The sequence below is a fragment of the Bos taurus genome, chromosome 5 (assembly GCF_002263795.3).
Source record: "Bos taurus isolate L1 Dominette 01449 registration number 42190680 breed Hereford chromosome 5, ARS-UCD2.0, whole genome shotgun sequence".
Classification (NCBI taxonomy): domain Eukaryota; kingdom Metazoa; phylum Chordata; class Mammalia; order Artiodactyla; family Bovidae; genus Bos; species Bos taurus.
The window spans coordinates 84,694,629-84,708,472 of record NC_037332.1 but is presented as its reverse complement, the minus strand read 5'-3'; the positions used below and the strand labels follow the sequence as shown (position 1 = coordinate 84,708,472).

The 13,844-nt window shown below is 38.6% G+C and overlaps 1 long non-coding RNA gene across 1 annotated transcript in view; it reads left to right on the top strand.

Moving 5' to 3' along the window:
• LOC132345327 (uncharacterized) overlaps positions 1-13,844 on the top strand; it is a 72,442-nt gene that overhangs the window by 1,599 nt on the left and 56,999 nt on the right. The gene's annotated exons all lie outside the window — the stretch shown is intronic.

Genomic DNA, 13,844 nt, shown 5'->3' with positions numbered 1-13,844 from the left:
TATTATGTGCCAGTTACTACATGAGGTGAGGGGGAATAACTCTGAATAAAATATTGCTCCCCGCTCATGACCTTCCAGTCTAGGAAAAGAAGAATGATATGTAACCAAAAGCAATCATAATACCATATAATAAGTTATATTGAAGTATGCAAAACTAGCTGTGGAGTGCAAAAGAAGAAATAAGCAATTAATGCTATCTCCACAGAGGGCTGACTAGGAAGACTTAACAGAAGTGCAATTTGAACTGAGTCCTGAAAAATGAATAGTAGTCACGTTTTAGTGAAGACATAAAAAGTATATTTCAAGCAGGGGGGTTAACTTACAAAAAAGAATGGAGAAAAAGAAAAAAAATTTAAAGGACAAGACACAAAATTGATCTATAGCTCAATGTCATCCAAATTATAATCCCAGACAGATATTCTGTAGAACTCAACGAGCTGATTCCAAAACATACATATGGAAACACAAAGGGCATAGAATGCAAGACATATGGAAAAAAATTGAAGCATTTATATAATACTGCATGATTTCAAGACTTACTGTAAAGTTACAATAATAAATAAATTATGGTACTAGCATAAATATCAGCAAAGATCAATAGAACAGAATTGAGAGCCTCCAAATAAATCCTCACTTAGACGTCCATTTGATTTTTGACAAAATACCAAAGCAATCTTATGGGAAAAAGAAATTCTTTTTGACAAATGGTTCTTAAATAACTATATATCAATATAGAAAAAATGAATCTCAATGTCCATCTCACACTGTATACAAAAAAATAAATCAAGTTAGATTAGGTATCTAAACATGAAAGCTAAAACCATAAAAGCTTCAAGGAAAAAACAAAATAGGGAAGAGGCAAATGTTTCTTAGGATATGGAAAGCAATAGCCATGAAGGAGAAACTTGATAAACAAGATTTCATGAAATCAAAACCTTCTGATTATTTAAAAATGCCATTAAGAAAATAAATAGGTAAGCCACAGCCTAGAGAAACATTTTTAAAACTTAGATCTGACAAAAGACTCGTAAGCAGGCTATATGAAAAACTCCTACAACTTAGTAATAAAGACAAAGATTTGAACAGATGCATCACAAAAGGAAGTGTGTAAGTGTACAACAAGCACATGAAAAAAGGCTCAATATCATCATTCATTAGGGAAATGCAAATTAAACCACAATGAGATGCCATTACACACCCACCAGAATGGCTAAAATTAAAAAGACTGACAACACCAAATGTTGATGGGTGTGTGGAGCAATCACAGCTCTCATACATTGGCAGAGAAGTATAATGTAGTAGAACTACTTTGGAAAAGATTTGACTATGACTTATAAAGTTAAATGTATAATTACCATATGACCCAGTAATTCCACTAATTTTTACACAAAAGAAATGAAAACATATGTTTAAAGAAAGACTTGTACAAGAACATTCATAGTAGCTTTATTTGTAATAGAAAAAAACAGAAAACAGCCCAGATGTCTGTCAATAAAAGAACGGATAATCAAACTGTGATACATCCATACTAAGGAATACTACTCAGCAATAAAAAAGGAATCAACTGCTGATATACTTGGATACACTCAAAAGCAGTACACTGGATGAGAGGAGAGTATATTCTGCATAATCCCATTTATAGGAAATTCTCTGACGGTAAGGACAAATCTCATCTCTGGTGGAAAAAATTTAAGCAGTAGAAGGCTGGGGCTGGAATTAACAGGAAACTAAGGCCTGACGGAAGTTCCTGAAGTGATGATATAATGCGATATCTCAATAGGACTTTATATTACACAGCATTAGTCAAAATTCAGTGGACGGCACACTTAATATTCACGCATTTTACTGCATGTAAATTTTACTTCAGTAGGAAAATAAGAGGTCATAAACAAGTACTGATCTGTGGTTAATGAAAATGCATGCAGTTTACTTTGATGGATAAAGGGGTAAAGAGATGAGTTAGCTATATAAAAAATAAGTACAATAAAACAATAATAAGGTCTAGATAGTGAGCATATGGATGTTCACTGTAAAATTCTTCCAATTTTTAAGCTTGAAAATATTACAAATGAAATATTGGGGGAAAGGCAGGAAGATACTAAGGATGTGGGGAATCCCAGACTGTATTCAACAGCTTAAATGTGGGGTAGTTGGCAAAAGATGAAACAGGAAACACAAGAGAAGCGTGATTGTGATGCCATTTCATGCCATGCTAAGGAGCTTGCATTTCATCCTGTGCCGTAATATTGCTCAATTGTTTTTGTATTCTCAAAGCTAGTATCCTTAGCTATGCCCTCATTAACCTTCACCTAGGATTTTGCAATGTATTTGTTTAGTTGAATTGTATCTAATTGAATGTTATGAAGAATGCCCTTATATTCCCTGTGAGTTTCCATAATTTTTCCTGTATCAATAGCATTCAACTTTGAGATTTTTGTGTATATTCAGAAATTACTGTTTGAGTACATTTTCAGTTGCCAGTAGTTTCAAAACTGTATTTTTTGTTTCTAGCCCTGAGCACCTTACTTTGAATTTTTCCCCAAATGAGCAATTTTACAAATGAACAATGAGAGATGAATTATCTTTGTTTTTCTCAGTATAAAGTATTCAAGTCAATGTCAAATATAAAGTATCATAGTAAACACCAGGGGGTTGCATAAATTGTCTAATTGTAAAAATAGCCTCTGCCTCCAAGGTCTTGACAGTCGAAATTCCTACATTTTATGAAACACAAAATCTTTAAAATGCATGCTTTGTTAGTTGGACAGGCATATATTTGTCAGATTCCGTGAGTCTTCTCCTGTTTCATTATTCTATTCACATTTGATAATGAGATAACTATTTGCAAAGGTGTAATAGCAGATGATATCATCAGTTTGAGCATGTTAAGTGTTTTTACCATCTATGGAGATAAGCAGCAGAGACTGAGAGCCTTATATTTCCCAACAGTTTCCTCCCAAATGTAAACTCACCTCCACAAGATGGTTTTAAGAAAATGATTTTTTTTTTTAAATTGTACCACGGAATCCTAGCTCCCGGCCAGAGATTAAACCACAAGATACAGCAGTAAAAGTGCCGAGTCCTAACCACTGGACTGCCAGGGAAGTCCTGAAAATAATTCTCTTTTTTAAAACAAGATTTAATTGATTTATTTGTCTGCACCAAGTTTTAGTTGTGGCATGCAGGATCTTTAGTTGCAGCATGTGGGACCTAGTCCTGTGACCAGGCATGGAACCTGGGCCCCCTGCACTGGGAACACAGAGTCTTAGCCATTAGACCCCCAGGGAGGTCCCCCCAAAATAATTCTTAAAACACCATACTATTTATGTGCCAGATTTGAAGAAAATTGGCTTAAAATTTTTTTTCTTTCTTACTTCTTTCAGAGTCTCTTTATATTTGGATGATTTTAAAAAATATGAGGCAATGGCACCCCACTCCAGTACTCTTGCCTGGAAAATCCCATGGACGGAGGAGCCTGGTAGGCTGCAGTCCATGGGGTCACGAAGAGTCGGACACGACTGAGCGACTTCACTTTCACTCTTCACTTTCATGCATTGGAGAAGGAAATGGCAACCCACTCCAGTGTTCTTGCCTGGAGAATTCCAGGGACAGGGGAGCCTGGTGGACTGCTGTCTATGGGGTCGCACAGAGTCAGACATGACTGAAGTGACTTAGCAGCAGTAGCAGCAAGACATTAAATCTTTCTAAACCTACCAAGCAAAACATCTATTTGTTCTTGAGAATCCTTTCAGTTTGTGCCACAGTTAGCATTCTTAGAATTTTGCTTAGTGCCTGGTATAAAATATATGGGCTTCCCAAGTGGCTCAGTGGTAAAGAATCTGCCTGCCAATGCAGAAGATGCAGGTTCGATCCCTAGGTGGGAAAGATCCCCTGGAGGAGGAAATGGCAATCCACTCCAGTATTCTTGCTTGAGAAATCCCATAGACAGAGAAACCCGATGGGCTACAGTTAAGAAGTCAGATACAACTTAGCAACTTAAAAACAGTAGTATAAAATATATAGACAGTAAATACTACTTGGAAAAATAAATGAATAAATAACAGCTGTGATACTAGAATATTAGAAAATGCAACTAATGACTATGAATCTAAATATTAAATTAAACAGTATATAATCTCCTCTCAGCACTAAATCACAAAATATTAGGTACCCATGCATATATCAAATTACCTTTTCATGAAATTACAAGACATATGTAGTGTTTTGTCTGTGAAACCATTATTGCAAAAATTAGTTTTATACTAGCTTCAGTTGGAAAAAGGAAGCGTGAGGTCCTAGTTAGTATACTCAATACTTCTATCAATAGACTGTTTCTATTATCAGGTAATTGGTAAATAGAGGATCTCTACTGACATATATTTCTATGACTGGTGTACAATGATAATGGATGTTAACATCAAAGACAAATTTAACTCCAGAGTTGAATTCTAGGCAAAAGTTTAACGCCTATGAATTTTGGATCTGGAGGTCTCCCTCTTAAGTCTCTCCTTCTCTTTCACTTCATAGAATCATGCATCCTTTACCTTTAGCAGATACGTGAGTGTGCTCAGTTGCTCAGTCATGTCCCACCAGGCTACTCTGTCCATGGGACTCTGTAGGCTAGAATATTGGAGTGGGTAGCCATTCCTTTCACCAGGGGATCTTCCCAATCCAGGAATCGAACCCAGGTCTCCTGCATTGCAGGTAGATTCTTTACCATCTGAACCACCAGGGAAACCCTACCTAGCAGATACTGGTTACATAATCAAGAACCAATTGCCTTGAATTTTCTGCCTATTAGAGTTCCACTTTTTTAGGTCTCTGTCCTCGTCCATGGTGCTAGGTGCTTCAAGAGGTAGTGGCTCTACCTCTAGCTTAAGGAGCTAAATTCAGATTGATCTAAGGCAGTCATGGCATTCTCTTTCTCCTGACCAGAGATGGACTTGTGACCAGAGATTTGATTTGTGCACCCATTTGTGACATATTTTCAACCAACACAGCATACTAGGGAAGTTTGTCTTGGCTTCAGGAAAATGTTTGGCCATCCTACAACGACACAGGAAGAGACTGTGCCATCTTTCTTTGGATATTGTTGTGACCTGGAATTGTCGCAGCTGGTGGCTCAGACTGTAAAGAATCTGTCTGCAATGCTGAAGACCCGGATTCAGGAAGATCCCCTGGAGAAGGGAATGGCTACCCACTCCAGTATTCTTGCCTGGAGAATTCCATGGACAGGAGCCTGGTGGTCTACAGTCCACGGGGTCACAAAGAGTCAGACTAACACACACTATGCCCACACACGGGTTGCAGGTGAAGCCAACACACAGAGAAAGGTAAAGGCAAGAGATTACAGAGACGTGAAGCTGAACTCTGTGTTTGTAGACTACCTGACTTTAAGATCAATTTTTCTGTAAAAGTAGTTTTATCAGTAACCTTGCTTCTGAGTACTGGATGTTCCCATGTTTTCCTTTGGTGTCACAAAGCCCTTCAATAGAGAGACTCCAGTCTACTTTCTACAGTGTTCCTCCTTCCCTATTTCACCACTTCTTCTAGTTCATTATTCATTAAAAGTTTCATTATCTGACTACCTTTATTTTCAGCTGGATTCCAAGGGAAAATCCATCTGATGCTAATATTCACTAGAATGTTTCCGGGAGATAACCAATCAGGTACTGAACGGTATTAAGTTGAGAATGACTGGGCCCCTTGGAGTGTCCCATATTCTCAATGCAGAACTTGTTAGCTGAAATAAAACTTGGATTGATCCAAGATTAGAAATCTGACAAAATGAAGAGTATTTCAGGCAATGTGGGGTGATATCTAAAGTTAGCTATTAACTCATTCTTCCTGAGGCTATCAACTTATTTATAATTCCATAAAACCATATCAACTCATTTATAATTTTATGTGGATTTTATTAACTCTAAATCTTGGAAGGCTGATCATCTATGAATGATATACAGATATTTGACTTACATTCTCAACCTGGTCTGGAAGATGAGAATTTAATATGTATGTGCTTAATAATTAACATAAAGCCTTTCCTTAAAGTCTTTTTGTTAGGGCAAAAATATGCAAAATCAATTACATTAGAAGGGAAGAAAATTATTTTCTTAAAAACAAAAGGAATGCCTTAGCATATTATTTTATATAGTTCACCCTAAGGGTGGATTGTGAAGAGTAAAGCTTATTGATGGTCTGTGATGTTTTACTCTCTAGATGGCCTGTAAATCTAAATGATTTCATTCAAATGAGGCTAGATAGCCCCGTGGTCACATGATGGACTCTCAAACATAATTGGCGCCACTTAATAGAATGGTGGTTAGTATTGCTGTCTGAGAAAGGAGAACATGTGACTGAGGATCAATTTCACCTCATCACAACTGACAATTTCTTTTTTCAAATCAGATTCTTCAGGGGATACTTTGAAAAGCTCAGGTCAAGTGACAGAAGCTGAGAAATGCTTGTATGAGCATTTATGATGAAAGGATGAAAGGAGCTATTTTAAAAGCTGATTAAAAAAGGAAAGGCTGATCCTTTCGTCATGGGATATTCCAGGCATCTGCTATGAGTGAAGGCAAATAGGAAACTTCTTTTTCAGATCCAACTGTGGTAGATCTATTATTCCATCAGGGATAGAGAGCCATGAAAATGGGATTATTAGTCACTGTGTACCAGCATCTGGCATAGTAACTGGTACAGAGGAAACGTCCAGTTGTCATTTACTGGAAAAGTGTTGAGTGTTAGTCACTTAGTCGTGTGTGACTCTTTGTGACCTCATGGACTGTAGCCCACCAGACTCCACTGTTCATGGAATTCTCCAGGCAAGAATACTGGAGTGGGTATCCATTCCCTTCTCCAGGGGATCTTTCTCACCCAGGGATCAAACCCAGGTTTCCCACATTGCGGGCAGATTCTTTGCCATCTGAGCCACCAGGGAAGCCCTGCTTTTTATTAGGCTCTTACAAATAATATATATATAGTACTATTCAGGGACTAGGTACTATTCAGATACTATGATCAATAAAAGAGGGCTTCTGTTCTTGGAAGAAAGACTAAAGCGTTTCAAAACAATAATCAAGACAGGAACCAAGTCACTTTGGGAGCCCAAAGCAGAAAGTAATTAAATGCCTGGGGGAGCTTGACGCATCTCCATAAAGTCTAACAGTGTTACTGTCAATATGCACTTACTGAATGCCTACTGTGTGCCAGTGGAAAGACATGGGATGTTTCCACAGGCATAAGAAGGCTGAGGTGGGACAGTGCCCAAAGGTTCAGTGTAATTGTAGCATAGCCTATCTCTGGAATCCATGGGAGAGGAAAGAACCAGTGGCAGGAGAATAAAGGTAGAAGCTTCAATGAGCCATCAGGATTTCAAGGAGAGGGATGGACACAATTAAATCTTGTTTTGGAAAGTGTTTCACATGAAGAATGAATTAGTGGAGAGAGAGATTAAAAGCAGAAGAGCCAGTTAGGAGGTCTTTTTAATGACTCCTAGGAGGGAACTAAAATCATTGCCAGTGAGAAAGAAAAAAATACAGAATCCAGAGCTTTTTAAATAAAATGACAGAAGTACAATCAGGAGGACCAGGTGAATGATTACTTGTGGAGGGAGAAAGGGGATTGTTGAGGATTATTCCTAGGAGATACAGAAATGATTTCTTCCACAAAAACTCCTGTCTTTATGGATGTCACTAAATCACCAAAGAGAGAACAGCATAATGAAAGTAGTATTTTATTAATAATTTATTAATAATAATAGGTAACAGATTGCAGACATGGTAGGGTACTGAGAACAGAAGAAAAGATCCTCATTAAGCTCACAAAGCGAATAATATTAAACACAACATTCCCTGAAATTCAGCACTATTTATTATTAACTTTACCATAGATGTTATCAATAGTAATAAATAGTAATTGTTTAAAATAAACCTCAACTGTACACAAGAAACTGGAAGAAACATAATGATTTAAATTATGCCTCTAGATCTTCAATTGGATTTTTTCTCCTGGATTTTCAAGTCTTACCTTGAGTTTTCTGACTTAATCTTCACATATTTGGCCCCAAAGTCATATCAATGAGCATTACTAGTCATGTTTAAAGAGAAAAGGAAATAGCTAAGTCATCTGTTTCCACTTTTGATGCTGCATAGGTCTAGACAGGATGAATTTGTTTTAACAGAGCTTTGGGCTAGTAGCCACTCTGCCCCTGGAAATGTGATTTTTCAGTTGAGAATATGGTACTCTAGCATTGTCAGTGTTAAGAATGACTCAAGTTCTTTATAACTATTTGTATATTGATATTAATAGAAACAACAATAGTATAAACATATGGTAGGTTATAGTTTTAAAATAACTTTACATTTCTTATTTAACTTAGACCTTTGATGTAGATAGGGAAGATAAAATTAGGTTCTTTAAAATGAAATTTAAAAGACGCTTGCTCCTGGGAAGGAAAGCTATGACAAATCTAGACTGAGTATTCAGAAGCAGAGACATTACTTTGCCAACAAAGTTCCATGCAGTCAAAGCTATGGTTTTTCCAGTAGTCAGGTACAGATGTGACAGTTGGACCATAAAGAAGGCTGAGTGCTGAAGAATTGATGCTTTTGAACTGTGATGCTACAAAAGGCTCTTCAGAATCCCTTAAACAGAAGGAGAGCCAACCAGTCAATCATAAAGGAAATCAACCCTGAATATTCATTGCAAAGATTGATGCTGAAGCTGAAGCTCCTATATTTTGGTCACCTGATGTGTGAAGAGCTGACTCATTGGAAAAGATCCCGATGCTGGAAAAGACTGGGGGCAGGAGGAGAAGAGGGTGACTGAGGATGAGATGGTTGGATGGCATCACTGAGTCAATGGACATGAGTTTGAGCAAACTCTGGAAGATTGTGAAGGACAGGGAAGCCTAGGGTGCTGCAGTCCATGGGGTCTCAAAGAGTCAGACACAATTTTGTGACTGAGCAACAATAGTGTTTCCAGCTGCAGTTCACTCATTCTCATTGCAATGAAATATTTTCACTGAATAAGTATCCCACAACTTATTTATCCATTTACTGTTGATGGAAATTTGGATTGTTTTCAGGTTTTTGGGTAATGCAAATAATGCTTCTATGAACTTTCTTGAATATGTGTCCAGAAGTGCACATGTACACAAGTTAGGGTAAATATATCTGGTAGTGAAATTGTTTAGTCACAAAACATGTACTCACTTGTTTAGCCACTAAGTCATGTCCAACTCTTTTTGTAACCTCATGGTCTGTAGCCTGCCAGGCTTCTCTGTCCATGGGATTTCCCAGGCAAAAACACTAGAGTGACTTGCCATTCCCTTCTCCAGGGGATCTTCCCAACCCGGGGATTGAACCTGTGTCTCCTGCATTAGTGGATTCTTTACCACAGAGCCACCAGGGAAGCCTGATGTACTTATTAGATAATGCCAAATCATTTTTCATTTGGTTGTACCAATATATACCCCTGTCAACAGCATATAAATGTTCTTGTTTTTCTTACTATTCGCTATCACATTGTTATGGTTGGTCTTTAATTTTACCCTTTTTTATGGGTGTGTAGAACTATCTCACTCTAATTTACATTTCTTTGATTATTAGCAATGGAATTGAACACTATTTCCATTGTGTTTATTGCTATTTGGATATCTTTGCTTGGAAGTGTCTGTTGAAATTCCATGTCCATTTTTTTCTTGGATTATCTTTCTTATTGATTGGCAGGTGTTCTTAATGTATTTTGGATATGTTATTTGCCATTTATGTACATTACAGCTTGTTCTTTCCTGGGTTTTGTCTCCCTTTTTTACTTTCTTATTGATGTTTTCCGATAAAAAGCCCTTCTTTTAATGTAGTCCAATGTATCAGTCTTTCCCTTTATGGCTATTGATTTTGTTTTGTTTGTTTTATAAGAACTCTTTACCTACCTCCAAAAACATGAACCATTTGTAGATAAAGAAATGGAGATGTGGAAAGATGGGGTTGTTTGCCAAACTTGAATTCAGATATTCTGATACCAAATTCTGCTTAAAAGGATATATTATATATATATTATATAAAGCAGTAACCCAGCGTGTTCCCAGTTGAATATGACTCTCCCTAAGTTTCCATAGGGATGTACAGATACATATGATATCATCTGTGCTAACAAAGATTCCACCAGATTTGAGAAGCATCCAGAGTTCCTTGTTAATACTCTGGCAACTTCCCCCAAACTTCTAAAAACTCTAGTTGCATTCCTGCTTGCTCGCTGGGAGCAAGTGACTGATACAAATCAACTCCATTACATCCCTAACATACAGCAGTGTTAATTATATTTGTCATGCTGTACATTACATCTCTGGGCTTCTCGGGTGGTGCTAGTGGAAAAGAACCCATCTGCCAATGCAAGTAGACATAAGACACAGCTTCGAGCCCTGGCTCTGGAAGATCCTCTGGGAGGAGGACATTGCAACCCACTCCGGTATTCTTGCCTGGAGAATCCCATGGACAGAGGAGCCTGGGGCTACAGTCCATAGGGTCGCACAGAGTTGGACAGGGCTGAAGTGACAGAACGCACGCACATTACATCTCTAGTACTTATTTATCCTATAACTGGAAGTTTGTACCTTCTGATTGCCTTCATCTAATTCCGCCTCTTCTCACCCCCCACCCCTGGTAACTACAAATTGGATCTCTTTTTCTATGACATTGCTTGCTGGTGTGTTTTTGAAATATAATTGACCTACAACACTATTTAGTTCCTGGTACATACACAGTGATTCAGTATTTCTGTACATTTCAAAATGATCACCATGGTAAGTCTAGTTGTCATCTGCCACCATACAAAGATATTACATGATTGACTATATTCCTCTCACTATACATTTTATACCTGTGACTCCTTTAATTTGCTTTTTAAAATTTTTATTTTTTTCTGATTCATTTATTTTGTGACTGAAAATTTGTACCTCTTAACCACCCTCATCTATTTCTCTCCCCTCACCATCTTCCCCTCTGAAAAGTGAAAGAGCTACTTCCTCAGTCTTGTCTGACTCTTTGCAACCCCATGCACTGTAACCCCCCAGGCTTCTCTGTCTATGGAATTCTCCAGGCGAGAATACTGGGGTGGGTAGCCATTCCCTTCTCCAGGGGTTCTTCCCCAACCAGGGATTGAACCTGAGTCTCCTGGATTGCAGGTAGATTCTTTACTATCTAAGCCACCAGGGTAGCCTATCTTCCCCTCTGGCAACAATCTATTTCCTCTCTGTATCTATGACTTTGTTTCTGTTACATGTGTGCAATTGTTTTGTTTTTTAAGTTTCACATATAAGTGAAAGCATACAGTAGTTATCTTTCTCTGTCTGACAGTTCATTTAGCATAATACCCTCTGCTGCTGCTAAGTCGCTTCAGTTATGTCCGACTCTGTGCAACCCCATAGACAGCAGCCCACCAGGCTCCTCTGTCCCTGGGATTCTCCAGGCAAGAGTACTGGAGTGGGTTGCCATTTCCTTCTCCTAATACTCTCTGAGTGAATGAGTGAGTGAGTGAAGTCGCTCAGTTGTGTTTGACTCTTTGCGAGCCCATGGACTGTAACATACCAGGCTTCTCTGTCCATGGGATTTTCCAGGCAAGGGTACTGGAGTGGGTTGCCATTTCCTTCTCCAGAGGATCTTCCTGATTCAGGGATCAAACCTGGGTCTCCCACATTGCAGGCAGACGCTTTACCATCTGAGCCACAGGGATTGCACAAATGGCAAGATTACATTCTTTTCAATGGCTGAGTAATATTTCATGATATGTTTATGTGTATATATATATATATACGTATTACATCTTCATCATCCATTTATCTATTGATGGATACTCATGGCACTTTCATATCTTGGCTATTGTAAATAATGCTGCAATGAACATATGGATGCATGTATTCTTCTCAAATAACTGACTTTGTTTTCTTCAAATGAGCACTCAGAAATGGAATTGCTGGATTGTACCATAGTTCTATTAAATTTTTCAAGAAATTTCATACTATTCTTCAGTGTTTGCACCAATTTATATTTCCACCAAGGGGGCATAGGGTTCCAGTTTCTTCATATGCTCACCAACATTTGTTATCTTTTTCATAATAGCCAATAGCAAGTTCTATTCTGAGAGCACGTAAGTCCAATTTGTTCCTAAGTCCAGCAAAGTTACCCTAGGCCCCCAATTAAACAATTGGCTGTATAGTACCGTATTATAATAGATCTATAATAGTTTTCACAGAGCTCAGTTCAGTTGCTCAGCCATGTCCGACTCTTTGCTACCCCATGAACTGCAGCACGCCAGGCCTCCCTGTCCATCACCAACTCCCGGAGACCACCCAAACCCATGTCCATTGTGTCAGTGATGCCATCCAACCATCTCATCCTCTGTCGTCCCCTTCTCCTCCTGCCCTCAATCTTTCCCAGCATCACGGTCTTTTCAAATGAGTCAGCTCTTTGCATTAGGTGGCCAAATTAACTGGAGTTTCAGCTTTAACATCAGTCCCTCCAATGAACACCCAGGACTGATCTCCTTTAGGATGGACTGGTTGGATCTCCTTGCAGTCCAAGGGACTCTCAAGAGTATTCTCCAACCCCACAGTTCAAAAGCATCAATCCTTCAGTGCTCAGCTTTCCTTATAGTCCAACTCTCAAATACATACATGACCATTGGAAAAACCATAGCCTCAACTAGATGGACCTTTGTTGGCAAAGTAATGTCTCTGCTTTTTAATATGCTGTCTAGGTTGGTCATAACTTTTCTTCCAAGGAGCAAGCGTCTTTTAATTTCCTGGCTGCAATCACTGTCTGCAGTGATTTTGGAGCCCAGAAAAATAAAGTCAGCCACTGTTTCTCCATCTATTTCCCATGAAGTGATGGGACCAGATGCCATGATCTTCGTTTTCTGAATGTTGAGCTTTAAGCCAACTTTTTCACTCTCGTCTTTCACTTTCATCAAGAAGCTCTTTAGTAGTTCTTCACTTTCTGCCATAAGGGTGGTGTCATCTGCATATCTGAATTTATTGATATTTCTCCCAGCGATCTTGATTCCAGCTTGTGCTTCATCCAGTCCAGCATTTCTCATGATGTACTCTGCATAGAAATTAAATAAGCAGGGTGACAATATATAGCCTTGATGTACTCCTTTTCCTATTTGGAACCAGTCTGTTGTTCCATGTCCAGATCTAACTGTTGCTTCCTGACCTGCATATAGGTTTCTCAAGAGGCAGGTCAGGTGGTCTGATATTCCCATCTCTTTCAGAATTTTCCACAGTTTATTGTGATCCACACAGTCAAAGGCTTTGGCATAGTCAATAAAGCAGAAATAGATGCTTTTCTGGAACTCTCTTGCTTTTTCCACGATCCAGCAGATGTTGGCTATTTGATCTCTGGTTCCTCTGGCTTTTCTAAAACCAGTTTGAACATCTGGAAGTTCACAGTTCATGTATTGCTGAAGCCTGGCTTGGAGAATTTTGAGCATTACTTTACTAGCGTGTGAGAGGAGTGCAATTGTGCGGTAGTTTAGTACACAAAAAACAAACACACAAAAAATAAAGAAAACATTTTTAATCTTGCAATGAAAAGTGAAAATCTGTCACTAAGTTGGGTCTGACTCTTTTGTGACCCCATGGCCTGCAGCCTGCAAGGTCCATGGGATTTCCCAGGCAACAATACTGGAGTGAGTTGCCATTTCCTTCTCCAAGGGGTCTTCTCAACCTAGAGATTGAACCCATGTCTCCTACTTGTCAGGTGGGAAAATATTCTTTACCACTAAGCCACCAATCTTATAGTGTACTACCCTGTAAAGTACAGTAGTACCAGCTACATCCCTGC